The 13,544-nt window shown below is 41.0% G+C and overlaps 1 long non-coding RNA gene across 2 annotated transcripts in view; it reads left to right on the top strand.

Annotated features, from left to right (window-relative positions):
* The first annotated feature begins 5,560 nt into the window (after nt 1-5,560).
* Nucleotides 5,561-13,544, top strand: part of LOC136099325 (uncharacterized) — a 140,533-nt gene continuing 132,549 nt past the window's right edge. Inside the window, exon 1 of one of the 2 annotated variants that reach the window (XR_011738271.1) lies at nt 5,561-5,668. This is a non-coding gene — a long non-coding RNA (uncharacterized lncRNA). Of the gene's footprint in view, nt 5,669-5,861; nt 5,970-13,544 lie in introns of those variants that run through there. The other variant, XR_010651072.2, reaches the window with a different exon arrangement.

Here is a 13,544-nt window from a genome sequence, read left to right as displayed (position 1 = left end):
TGAATATGTATAGGCATTCCTGGGGTTATCATGAGTATGTAATACTGTACTGTATTTAAGCACACCTCTTATTGTTAGAAGGTGTGCGTGTTGGGCAGAGTGAATCCCCCGTGCACCCAGTGCTGTTTTGCCTGTGCTCTAATGAACACGTGTTTAAGGAATACAGTTAAGGAATTGGATTAAATGCTGTTTATTCATGGAAAAAGTGAGTTATTTCAGTAATAAACATCATTCTCTTCTTCCCAACCACATGCTTTAAAACCGTTTCTTGCTTAGGTTAGAGGAAGAAAACAGCTCGTATGCTAAAAATGTAGTGGGAAAAATAGCTGAATAATTAGGCAAAGGAAAGCTCTTCGTAGCCCTTTCCAAAGTTCTTATTCAGTGCATTATTAAGAGAAAAAGTAACAAGATGACAACATTTCATGGGAACGTGTGTGTGTAGAGTATGCTCATGTGGAGGTGGAAAAGCTTGTATTCACTGAAACAAGCCTAATCTGAATCGTGCTGTCATAGATGAAAAACCAATGAGCAAGCTGCCTCCTGGGATGGTGAGCCAGAGCTGTCCCACCAGCTTAGCCAGGGACTGGAAGAGCTTGGGGGCAGCCCCAGACACCAAGCACCTACTGGAACCAGGCTGTGGCCAGGCTGGGTCATCAGCCCCTGGGTGGGGGTCAGGCTCTGGATCAAGGAGGTTGTGGCTGAGCAGGGACAGCCCTGTCCCAGGAGATGGGCAGCCCCCACTGAGCCCCCCAGCAGCACTGTCTGGAGGCACTTTCCCCAAAAGCCACCAGCAGCATCAGCTCTGTGTTGATGCCAAGCCCAGGAAGGGAAACCTCCAGGATGGGGAAGGATGGATGTGCTCAGGGCTCTGACATATATTAACAGGGATACATTCTCTCTTCACACTAACTCATTGCTGAGTGGCCTATTTGGTGCTGGGGTGTATGTTATTTTTAATCTTGCTGTGGATTTGTAGAAGAGAAAGCTCAGCGGCCTGTGAAGCAAGTTAGAAAAAAATGTAAATTAAAATGAAGACAAAAGAATAGATGACAAAACACTTTATCCTAGCATCTGATACCAAGTAGACACAGTGGCAAATTTAGAGAATGTTGATTGTTTTTTGTGCCACCACGGTGAGCCTCTGGTTTTTAGGTAGGTTGCATGCTAAGATAATGCCTCTTCAGCATTGAGGTTGGTTACAATGAAAAATGCTTTTTTTTTTGGACCTGGAAGTGAAGCTTCTTCCTTCTGTTAGCCTCTTGTCTTGAAGTTTTGAAAAATATACCCTTCTTAGTGCTGAAAAGGTTTGGGGGGGTGTGGGTGTGGGTGTGTGGAACCCTGGGCAGCTGAACTAACCTCACCACAGATGGACTTCCTGAAATACAACTCCGATGTCAGTGGCTGAATGTGCAGGGCTGGCTGTTCAGGTTGGGAGTACAGTACAGGGTGCTGATTAAGGCACCGAAAATATCCGTGTTCCCAGTGTAACTCTGAATTTTCTGAGAGCTGTTCACGGTCAGGTCAGTTGCCCTTCTTCTAGTTCATTGTTGAGGGTTTAGATTGCGTGGTGACAATAAAACCCTGGCAGATGTATTATTAACCTCCTCTCCCCCCGACTTCCCCCTTTTTGCCCCTCCCTCTCCCCCCTTCCCACTCAGGACAGGCGATCAGGGGGAAAGAAGGACAGAGAGAAGAGAGTTGGAAAAATTAAAAAATGTTTTACTAATGCTACTCATAAGAATAGAGAAAATAATACAAAATATACAAAACCAATCTTGAAAAATCTCAGCAACTGCAGAGCCTGCACCCAAAGTCCTGGACTGGACTCTGCAGCCAACCGGAGCTGGATTCAGTCTCTCACTAGGCCTCAGTTCGCAGGGACGACTAGCAAGGTCCTCTCCTAATGTCGGCCATAAGCAGAAGGGAAAAGGGAAAGGAAAAAAGGGATGAGATCCTCGTGATCTCCCACTTTTATATGAAGTATTCACATGTATGGAATGTTAGACACAGTTGGTCAGCTTCTTGGTCACTGGTTTCTCGTTGCCCCTCTTGCGAGATGTCCATCTGTGCTTATCAATAAGTTTGCATTCCATTGCAAGGTTTACCAAAACATGTGTTGGGTTCTCCAGGAAAATGCAGCTAATATGAAGGCTTTAGCTGACAGGCAAATTCACTGAAAGAGAAACTTGTTTTTTAACAAAACCAGAACATTCATATATTTCATGTTGCTAGCTTTGGCTGATAAACTGGTTAATGCTCACTGTTGTATGAAAAAGCAGCATGTTACTTTGTCACTGTCTATTGTTAGAGACAATTCACTGAATCATTTTTGCAATAGCTTTTCCTTTGATTCATCACTCTTTCATTCCTTTATCTAATTAGAAAGCAGTTAAACAGATGCCTTTTGCTCATATCTGTGCAGTAAGCCTAAATTGATAAATATTATTGCATCAGTAATGATTCTCCTTTAGTAACAAAGCAGCTGACTAGGTTGAAATGCTGAGAGAAATTGAAATGTGAATGGAAATGCAGGTTAATATGCTTATTAGCAGACAATAATTAGTAATGCTACTTGCTTGAAAAGTAGGTAGCTTCCTGCCTAGGAATGAAGCTGGACACTTTCAGATGGGAAATTTCAGTTTAGTACTCATATAAAAACTATCTAAAAAACCCCTGGGCCTAGTATGAAAATCAGAATTAAAGCTTTGTATTGTTTTATTTATGTGGGTTTGGTTTTTTTGCCTTGTTTGCAAAATGCAAATGCTAGGCATCTATGGTAATTAGAGAAGGTTAGAGATGGGCCTATACCAAGTTTTGCATTATTTAAACAGATGTTGCAACACTTGCCTGTAGTGTTACAGGACAATTCACTCATCTACATTAAAAACTGAATTCTGATGAAGGCTGAATGGAAAAGGAGGAAAACTTGGGTAAGAAGCAATCCCTTGTGAAAATCTAACAGTAAAGTAAATTTCAAAGCCTACTGAAGAGACAATGTTCTTTCCTTGGAGTAACTCCATGAATGCAGCTGGGGCAGTTGAACATTAACTTCTGGGTGATATTTCCAGATGATCTTGCAGTCCAAGGCCCTCTAAGACTTCCCAGATGTCATCAGGCACTAGAGGAGAGAGAATATTTTTCTTAACCCAGAGTAAGTCCTTTTCAACAGAAGACAGGCTATTGTTATATGGTCAGACCTGTGGTGTTGTATAATACATCACAGGCTACCTGGAAATACAATACTTCCAGGCAAATACAATATTAATGAAATACATTATTTCTAGGTAGTTTGTGGAGTCCAACACTGCTACTGGCATGATGTGAAGTGGCCAAGAACTGCAATGTGCCTATTTGTATGCAAGATACATACAATCCTAAATGTAGTAGTGGCATTAAAGGCTTTAAGTCTCATGCAGAAACAAGTAGTTCTATCCTTTTTCTTTCAGGCCTAGAAGTCACCAACATGGAAACTTCCTACCTCTCACAAAGCTATAATAAAACAAAAATTGTGCTTATATTGTTCTTCCTGGAGTACTATTCCAAGAGATTTGCTCTGAATTTGTTGGCTTTGTTGGCATTTGGGTCATTCTTCATTCTGATTGTTTTGCCAAATGTGCCTTTCAGGAACTTTCCATGTTTTTGTGTGGTTTTTTTTTTTTTTTTTTTTCTCATCTGTTGCAGGTTGGACATTAGCATTGGCATCAACGCTGAACTGCTCTGGAGTACTGATAGAAGAGTTTGTGGTGAGAGGATATTGGAGTCCATGTCATGGACTTGCATATGTATGCAAACACCTTTGAGGTATGGCAAAGTACTGATGCTGTAGACATCAATGCTGTCTCCACTTAAAAGGACTGTTTTCTTAACTTAAATCCATGTTAAGCCAAATGGATGCATGATTTTAGTGTAGGTATCATACAGCTGTGGTGCTTGATCTGGGGTATGGTGCAACTGAACCAGGCAAACGTGCAGAAAGTCTTATTTTATTAATGAAGCATTAATCTGTGTATATCTCAGAATTTTTTCTGTAACTTAGAACTTTAGTGGGTGTGTATAAAGATAACTTCTTAATAAGTGTACTTAGTCTGATTTATACTAGCTGGGGTCTATACATCTAGTATCTGCAAGGAATTTTTGGAGGCTTTAACAGATGTATTTTCAAGACTCTGAAGATTTTAAGACACATATTATAATGTATTATTATAGTATAGCTCACCTTTGAATGTATGAGTAGATAAATGAATGTGTCATGTCAGGAGACAGTTCACTATTTTTTAAAGAAATGTAGATATGAAGCTTCACAAGAGAAGGGTGTTGCCAGAATATAGGTACTTCTGGATTCTAGTTGGAAGAGAAATCAGTCCTTCCCAAAGTTCCTTCAGTAAATATCTGTGGCAGATGCACACCTCCCTCCCTGCCTCGCCCCTCCCCCCCCCCCCAGCCCGCCCCTTCTTCCTTCGATATGGAAGGTGCAGACACATCCCCACACTTTCCTACAATGGGGGTAACAACTTCTTTGGTTTGACCCCAGAACCTGTTGCGAGAAATGCAGTTGTGATTTGTACTAAGATGTTCAATGTTTACAGATATAACCAAATGAGGCATGGGCTCTGAACCTAGAAAAAGGAAAACACTGTTAAGCTCTGTGGGAGATTTGAGGAATTTTCTTGAGGTTGTTGTGTGGATGGGTTTCTATTAGATGGAGATTTATTTCTGAACTAGCCAAAGGAATCTCAAGGCCAGCGCGAAGGCTGAAAAACAGCACCCTGAAAAACAGTGAGACTCGGGCGCGTGGACAGCTCGTGAACATGGACAATATCCAATCAGCTAATGCACGCTTGGAGCATGGACACGTGATCAGGAAATAACTGCATATATAAGGAGGCTTGTTTCTGTAATAAATGGCTTTCCTTGAATTCATATTGGATTGTGTGGAGTCCATGAGTTTTCGCCTTCGCAAAGTTCTATGTAAAACGTTATGAAACTTGTTTACGAAGTTATATTGGTAGAGGGAACTAACATTTTAAGGGTTAACCAACCACATAAGGGCCTACTAATGAACTAACACTTTAATCCACATAATGAATATCTAGTTTAGAGCTCTATGTAACCAATTGTGTTAAGAAAAAAAAAAGAACCTCATCAAATGCTGAGATAAGAAGTTTTACAGCACCAGCTGTAACCTTGAGGAGACAAGATAGCCAAGATTTACAGCAAAAAGGGGGCACCGGTCTGATTTTGGTTGACTTGGTAGCTTGGGTTGCAGCCAGCTCATAATAATGAGCCAAAGGTAAAAAGTTCACTGTGATGAAGCTGAAGGAGCCTTCATCCAAAGACCCCCAAAGACTCCTCCTCAAAATCACCAAGTGACACTGCGCAGGTGCAACAGGGGAGGGTCAAGGAGGAGACTATGGAAATGGTTATCTGAGACTCATTTTAATAAGAAGTGGGGAAAGGTTATGACTATGTATAGGCATTCCTGGGGTTATTATGAATATGTAGTACCTTACTGTATTTAAGCAGACTTCTTATTGTTAAAAGGTGTGCGTGTTGGGTGGAGGCGAATCCCCCATGCACCCAGCGCTGTTTTGCTTATGCTCTAATGAACACGTGTTTAAGGAATACAGTTAAGGAATTGGACTGAACGTTGTTTATCCATGGAAAAAGGGTAAGTTATTTATTTCACCGTTGATCAGGGTCATTAAGAGAGATGAGTGGGGGCGCAGAGATACCAAGGAACCGCTGGGCGCCCACAGCCAGAGTGGGGGCGCAGAGAAGCTTCTGGAATGCCCACAGTCAGATCTGATGAGGCTTTAAAAACAGGATCCCTCCCACCGACGTTTTGCCGCTGGTTGTGTGGACTTCTTGGAGCACGGGCCAAAGGCTGTGGCTGAGAGCCCTCCCCCTTAGGCAGGATGGCTGCCTAAGGTAGTCTCCTGGGACCGGGATTCCCAAACCAAGCCACGTGGGTGAGTGATACAACTTCTTAATAATTCCTCGCCGGATTGCGGGTGCTTACTCCGTGCTTAAATGTAAACGTGTGTATTTTCTTTAATAATTCCTTGCCAGATTCAGGCAAGTGTATACTTTTCCTGGAGTCAGGGATGGCTCTGGCATTGTTTTTGGTGAGCCATGTGTATGCACACTGTGGATCTCCATTGTTATTATTTGCTGCACCTCAATAATTACCTCAACTGATACTTGAACCTGTATTTATGTCACTATTGGAGAGCTAAAACCCTATTTTCTGCTGGTTAATCTGCTGCAAAAGTTTTTGGACCCCGTTGTCAGCCTAAACTAACTTCAGGGTGCCTCCGTGACAATGTCCCGGTGAAGCTGCAGTGGAACTGGAAATGAATGACAGTAAGGATACTTGTGGTACTTCTGCTGATTACATAGATTTCCTTGAATGGCACACTTAACCCACTCATCCCTTGCTTCTTTGGAGACACTTGTGGAATCCTGTCACTCAAGGTGGCTTTGCAATGCAACAAATCGCCTGTCACTGCTGGGTGCCATAGACTTACCATCAAAAGCACTTTTTCTGCTGAAGATTACATGCAAATGCTTGATGGGCATTTGACAGTGCCTGCTGGATTAATAAATACAATATACTGTATAATTGCAATAGCTGTGAATTGTCTTAAGCAAGGTGGGGGTTGGGGGGGAAGGTGATTGCTACCTCACTATTACTGATTACAACTAGTGTATTTAAGTAACTCTGACATGTTTCACATTAACTCTGTTTTCATCTCCTGGGCTTTCTAATTATCACATTGTTATCAAGAGTGTACGTTTTGTTCACAAGTTGAGAAAGAGATCTGGAGTGTACAGATTGCAGAAGTTGTCTTCTGAACAGCAAGATCTACAGGTGGACAGAGACAAGGCAGCCAGAAGGTGGAGCCTTGGCTTTTAACTCTGATACTGATATTTTGTATCATCTTGTAAAGTCATTTCATTATTCTTAACTTGTTGTTATAGGAGCCTGGCATGACCAAGAAAATGTGCTAGAACTTTTCCGAAGTCGTTCATAACATTTGCTTAAGTTTCCCATCAGTGACATACAGACAATGTTAAAGACAAAACAGATAAAGCACCATTCAGGGTTCTGTTAAATGACAAATCCAGCAGCTTGGTTAATGTGGACTGTGATGTTATTTGAGTTTTCATAATATGCCTCAATTTTACATTCTGATGAAGATGTGTGCCTGGCATTGTGACTGAACTAGAGCAGCATTCTCTCTATAAGACAATGTGAACTACCTTGCCAAGAAGAGTACATTTACAGTGGGAAAAGCTGGGCAGGAGTTCTACTTTGTTAGGCTCCTGCTTTTTCACTATCTGCACTTCATGATGTATGTAAGCTTCAGTTGAACACCTGCTTGTCATTCAGAAACCTTTGGGAATACTGGCAGGAACCCATATCTCAGTCAATACTGAAATTAAACTGATGATTGTCACCACTCATTAAAGATGCAGACTTGCCACTGCCCTCAGAATGATATGGGAAACAGATTTTTTTTTTTTTTTCTATAAAGTATCTAAGCTATTGTAGTCCTGTCAACCTTTGAATAAATTGCTAATCTCTGAAGATGTTAGGCTTGACTTGTGCCTCCATATAAATTCTTTTTCACCATTCTGGTTGGTATGGAGGAGCTAAAATGAAGTACATGTTGCAGTTGTGCCTATTATGATCTCTTTGTGTTCAGGACAGAACGATGAGTCCTAGCATAAGTGAGACACAGCTCTTTTACCTTTACCTGCATGAGGAATCCAACTGATGTCTGTGGAATCAATGGTAAGAGTCATGTAGTCTTCAGCAATAGCTGTATCAGCACATATGCATCCACTGAGAGAGCAGAAGGGAAAAAATATTTTTCTTTTTAAAAAATGTATATTTTAGGTACTTTGAGCTGTTGGGTGAGGCCTAGCTTCCTTTAAAATAAAAGTTGCATTTTGACTTTAAAAACATTTACCAGTTCTCATGTTATTTGAGTGTTTTAATGTTCTTAACTTACTGGTCCTAGCACCCAATACCAAATTGGTCACACAAGCTGAGACAAGGGGACATTGGGTCCCTTTGAAGGCTGAGTCACAGTCAAAAATGAAATATAAAAAAACAAACCTCACAATTTTGGTCATTAGAAAGTAACAATTGGATGTTTCTTGCAAGAGTAGATGTAGTAACCTGGCCATCTTAGTCCAGTTCAAACATTAACCATTATATCCGGTCTGCCAAAAATCTTTTCTGTTTTTGTGTTTGGCAGCCTTTGTTGCTCCATGAGCTGAACATGAGCTGAAATTTGGGATGAATTTCACTGCTGGGGAAAAAGGCTTTGCTATAGTGTGTACTGTATGTAAGATTATAATAGCATATGGAGAGGTATGCACTACATTTATAACTGACAGGGTATGAATCAATTTATGTACCAGTAATTAATGTGACTAGCAAAGTATTCTTATAAAAGGTTGAAGACTCTTTTGTCCCTATAATAAAGGGTAGAAAAGTGTTTTATAGCTGCTGAAGTCTGTCAGCTTTAGCTTTATTCCATATCAATCGGGTACATGCTTTTTCTCTTCTGTAATTGCAAGTAGTATCAATGATGAGTACACAAACAGCAATGAAGCTGAGTAAACAAGTTTACCAGGTGATATTTCATGTTTGCAGAAGATATTGTAAGGAACATTTAAAGAAGAACTGTTGTTTTTACATAACTGAGGACCTGGTGCCTGACTCCAGCAGGGGGGAAGGACCGAGAGACATCTGACTATGAATTCTTAATGTAATATACTGTCTCTTCCCAGAATATGTACTGACACCTGTACACATACTGATACCTGTATTGATAAGTTAATTTAGGGGGAAGTGTAGCCGAAGTACCAGGAATCCATATCTTAAATAGACTGATAAAGGGAAGGGTATTGTGTATGTTGGGATAGTCTGTAAACCCTGAAGTAACCAACCAATGGGGGCCAGGGGAGGGAAATTGTGGCCGGGATTTTGGGGAGATACAAGCAGGGGCTTTTTGCCCTATTAGGTGTGCCTACCTTTAGGTAGAACACCCGGTCTTGTAAAATCGTTATTAAAATATGCTTTGCCGAGAGATTCTGCCTGGGCCTATTGTATTTGTAAAATAATTGTTTCCTGCAATATGAAGGGTAATTTTTAATTGACATTAAAGTAAGCATCTGAAAAACAACAGTTCTAGTAAAACAGAATTCCTGCCTGCTATGTTTGAGAACTGAATCCACTTGAAGGGGGAGAAAAGAACGGCACGTATTAGATAATTAGAAAAAAAGTTGTGAAACAAAGATTATTGTAGTATTCCCTTGAAGACCTGTCATCTCCTACCTTAAATGACTTGTTGGAAGGAAATTCCAGTGTGACACACGAAGTCCTATTAGGATAAATTGTAACTTGTGTGTTTTCCTAGATCTAGAACAGCAATTTTGATGTAGTGCAGGTGGTAACTACAAACCTTGCAGAATAAGGAAAGATTATGAAAGCAACAAACCTCTGTCCCTGTGACTCTACAAGCCTTTGATTCCTTAACATGGGGCTTGCCAGCCTAGTCCTTCTGAATTAGGCTGGCTATAAATCCCTGTGTTTGTTACATGTGACTCTCTTTAGGTATCAGTAATTAGGAACAGCCTGATAATCAACTGGGTGTTTCATGTGCCACTCTGAGGGTATCCTGGGAATGTGCACAGGGCATTAAAAGATGAAAACTGAGCAATAGGGAGGGAAACTATAGCATTGCTTCTAATATGTTCCTGATTTGGTATTGTTGACTGTGGCAGTTACACTCCCCCCACCCCATCCCCCTGAGAACCAATGTAGCAGTTGAACACCCTCCTCTCCTTCAACACATTCCCTTCTCCTACAATGAGGTGGTGAATGGCTGCTTTTGTGAGACCCTGAGTCGGTTAGCCAGAGTTGTTATGAGAGGAGAGGGGTTGCAGAGAAGCTGGGAAGCTTCTGAAATGCCCACAGCCAGCTCTGATCAGGCTATAAAATGGGCTGCTCACTGAGGATCCCTCCCTTTTGTGTGGTCTTCTCAGAGCTGTGGGTTTGCTGAAGCTAAGAAACCTTCCCCTTAGACTGGGGTGACATCTAAGGTAACCTCCCCGGACTGGGACCACCTCACCTCTGTATGTGGGTGAGTGATAACTTAGTAGATATAATACCTTGCTGAAATTAGGCAAATGTATTTCTTTGCTGAATAAGCAAGTGTATGTTCCTTGCCAGACTCAAGCAAGTGTATAGTCCTCGCTGGACAAGTGAGTGTAATATCCTGGAGTCAGAGATGGCTCTGGCTTTCTTTTTTGTGAGTGCGTGTATGCACACTGTAGATCTCCATTCTTATTTGCTGTACCCCAATAATTTCTTCAACTGATATCTGAACCTGTGTTTTATGTTACCGGAGTGCTAACTAGTTGTATAAACCTTGTTTCTTGTCGGTTGATTTGCTGCACATTTTTGGCCAGAGTAAAGTCTGTTTTGCACCTTGTTGTCTGCCCAAAACTAATTTTGGGGTGTCTCCGTGACATTGACCTTGCATCAATGAGACAAAGGATGTTCCTGTAGCCTCCCTGTTGGTGGCCACAAGAAATGTACTTGAAGAGGCAACCAGGAAACTTTTTGCTGGGAACACAATCTGAAGCCACACCAGGCTTTTAAAATCTGCTTTATAGACCAACTGAAAATGCAATTGTTTTTGATTGTTATCTGTCTGGCCTGAATGTGAGATAAAACCCTTGACTAGAGTTTCTTAAACCATCCATCAGGACTTTCTTGGAAGTTTATTCCAGCACAGTGCATTGGGAGAATTTCTCTGTCCAGTAGTGCAAGAATAGGCATTTTATGGTATTGTATTTTATCTTCTCTCTTTTTTTCTCTCCCCTTTCACTATTTATCTTCCTCATTTTTGGACACACTGAATTGCCCTTGAAGTTTGGAGGGGAGGAAGGATGGCACAAATGAGCGATCCTGAGCTAGCCAGGAAATTCTTATACAGCTACAAATATAGCCGTACCATGAAGGATCTAGGGTTACAGTATGTTTCCTTGCTGGTTAACTGAAGATTTACCAGATATATCACTTTTTTGTCAGTACGTCTGTTTTTTACAGCACTGACATTCATCTTCATTTCCTTCCTGCACATATTCTCTCCTAATGCAAATAAAAGTGGGCTAAACATCCTCCAATGCAGCTGAAAATGGGTGAAGGCAGGGCTAATGTGTTGTGTTGGTCTGTGGTGTGTTGTTTTTTTTTTTTTTTTTTTTTGTAATTTCTCTGATATATGTAGTTCTTGAAGAAGATACTTGTTCAACACTCAAGTGGGGAAAAAAAAAATATCCCTCACCCATGTAAAATTGATTAGATGTGAATGATTGCTTTCTAAGACGCCTCACTCCAGACCTTCAGGAGTGCCTTTCCAATGTAAGGATGTGATTCAATCTCAGCTGTTGGTACCTTAGCCCATATGCTTACATTTCATAGTGGAACAACTAGAGAATAGTGTTTGTGATACAGACAGCTTCCATGTAGGACCTGCTATTGCTTATTTCATACATATTGCGATGTGGTTAGAACTAGATTTGAAGTTGCTGGTATTATCTGGTGTCGTATAGTAAACTGCAGGAACAAGAAACCAAAGTTTTTCAGCAAGAACACAAATCTCAATTTTCCCTGTAGGTGTCCCACACCCAGTTAATCCTGCTGCAAATCATTGTCTAGTTTATTCAGGGAAGATGGAAAAACTGCAAAAGCTAAAACATGACTTAATTAATAATTCCCAAAAAGAGCTCACCAAAACTTCCAGAGAAAGGTCTGTGGGGTGAATAACCACCAGCCAGGTCCACCTGTGTCCAAGGCACAGTTCATGCTATGAAAAATTCCTAAACAGGCCTGCTTACCATCGAAAGGCATGTGTTGTATAAACCACACATTAAGAAGTGATGGTTTGTAAAATTCACGAAGCCCAGAAGCAAATCCTCATTGGAGCCTTACATGACCACACAATTTACCTGCAAAAAAGCAGTCCCCTGAAATTAGTGAGCAGAGTATGACTTTCTGTCCTCTTACATAAGGTTTCCCAGTCCTTGCAGAAGGCAAGGTGGATAGAATTTTTTTTTGAAAGAAAAGATTGAGAGAAGTTACCAAGACTGAAATAGTATATATATTTTCTGCTGAAGTGACTGTAACTTTTTAATTTCAAGTGTTTTTCATAGCTCTATAGCCTAAAACACTTGAAGATCTTTCCAAAGCACTGGTGAAACTGAAGCGAACCACAGGTGCAGAACTGTGAACAGCTGAGTTGGGGTGAAGTTTCATGTTACAGCTGAGCTGGTTTACCTGCAACCCCCCCAGAGGAGGACTCCCTTTCCCTCCCTCCCTCCCTCCCACTGGCATTCAGAGCCTTCTGTCAGCAGCTGAAGGAGGTAAACCAGGAGAAAATTAATGTCTTTCTGCAGGATAGTTTTCTGCCTGTTAACTCCCTTGGCCCAGTTCACAGCTGGGTCAGACAAGTGCCAAATCAATAGAGGGGGTAGGAAGAGGCAAGTACAGAGCAGGACCACCCTGGAGCTTACAGTAAGGCTTGTCAATAGGTTTGGTGCCACAGTGAACCAGTACCCTCAGCTGCAGGAGGAGATAATACAAATTTCCCCCATCACATCTTGCTGTGATCTTCAGTCTACTAAAATTTTTCTTCAGTCTTACCAGAAGTTATTCACAGAGGTGGGGGAAATAATAAATTCCTCATCAGGCAAGCTGTATCTTTCATCACCATTTATGGTAACACACAACAGTTCCAGAGTAAATAAACACTGGCTTTACCTTAACAGGATGGTAGCCAAGTTCAGTGGCTTTGTGGATTCCTTCCATTACCTTATGAAAGCCTAAGATATAAAAAGAATTAAAAAGATATTTTTCTTGTATAAAAACAGAACACAAAAAGATGACAAAGAGAAACCAATCTGATTCCACAGACAGGGCTGCAATTCAGAAGAGCTGCAAGTAAAGAGACTTCAGTGCTACACACAAACATCACACAGGCTGCCAGTGTTACTGTGGTCAAGTCACCAAAACACATTTTTTAATGGGTATCTAAGTAGTCAAAATATTGGTATGTTTTTCTGCATATTTGGACATCTGTCTATTGTTGGCATATGATTCTCCATTGCCCCATACTCAGTTTTGCCTTGTGTTACGTTCTTAAAGAGAGTGGCAAGCATTTGTGAACTGCCTCCAGATGCAGTGATGAATGTTAAATTAATGTTTATTTGATAATAATGGCACATGTTTCATTGCCAAAATGGCAGAATCTCACTTTTCTCAGCCATAGAGCAATATCGCAAAGCAAATTTTTAAAAGATCTATCTGAAGTGGCTATGGAGGGGAATGGGGTTAAGAACAAACAAAACCCCCTCGATTCCCTGTTCATCCCTGGCTACAGGTATAATTGGTTTCCCAAAGCTACTGACTATCCGTTAGTTTGAAAATCACAGGCAGCATTTTGCATAATTGTCATTTTTATGAC

The sequence above is a fragment of the Patagioenas fasciata genome, chromosome 3 (assembly GCF_037038585.1).
Source record: "Patagioenas fasciata isolate bPatFas1 chromosome 3, bPatFas1.hap1, whole genome shotgun sequence".
NCBI classification, from domain to species: Eukaryota; Metazoa; Chordata; class Aves; order Columbiformes; family Columbidae; genus Patagioenas; species Patagioenas fasciata.
This window is presented reverse-complemented; position numbering and strand designations above follow the sequence as displayed.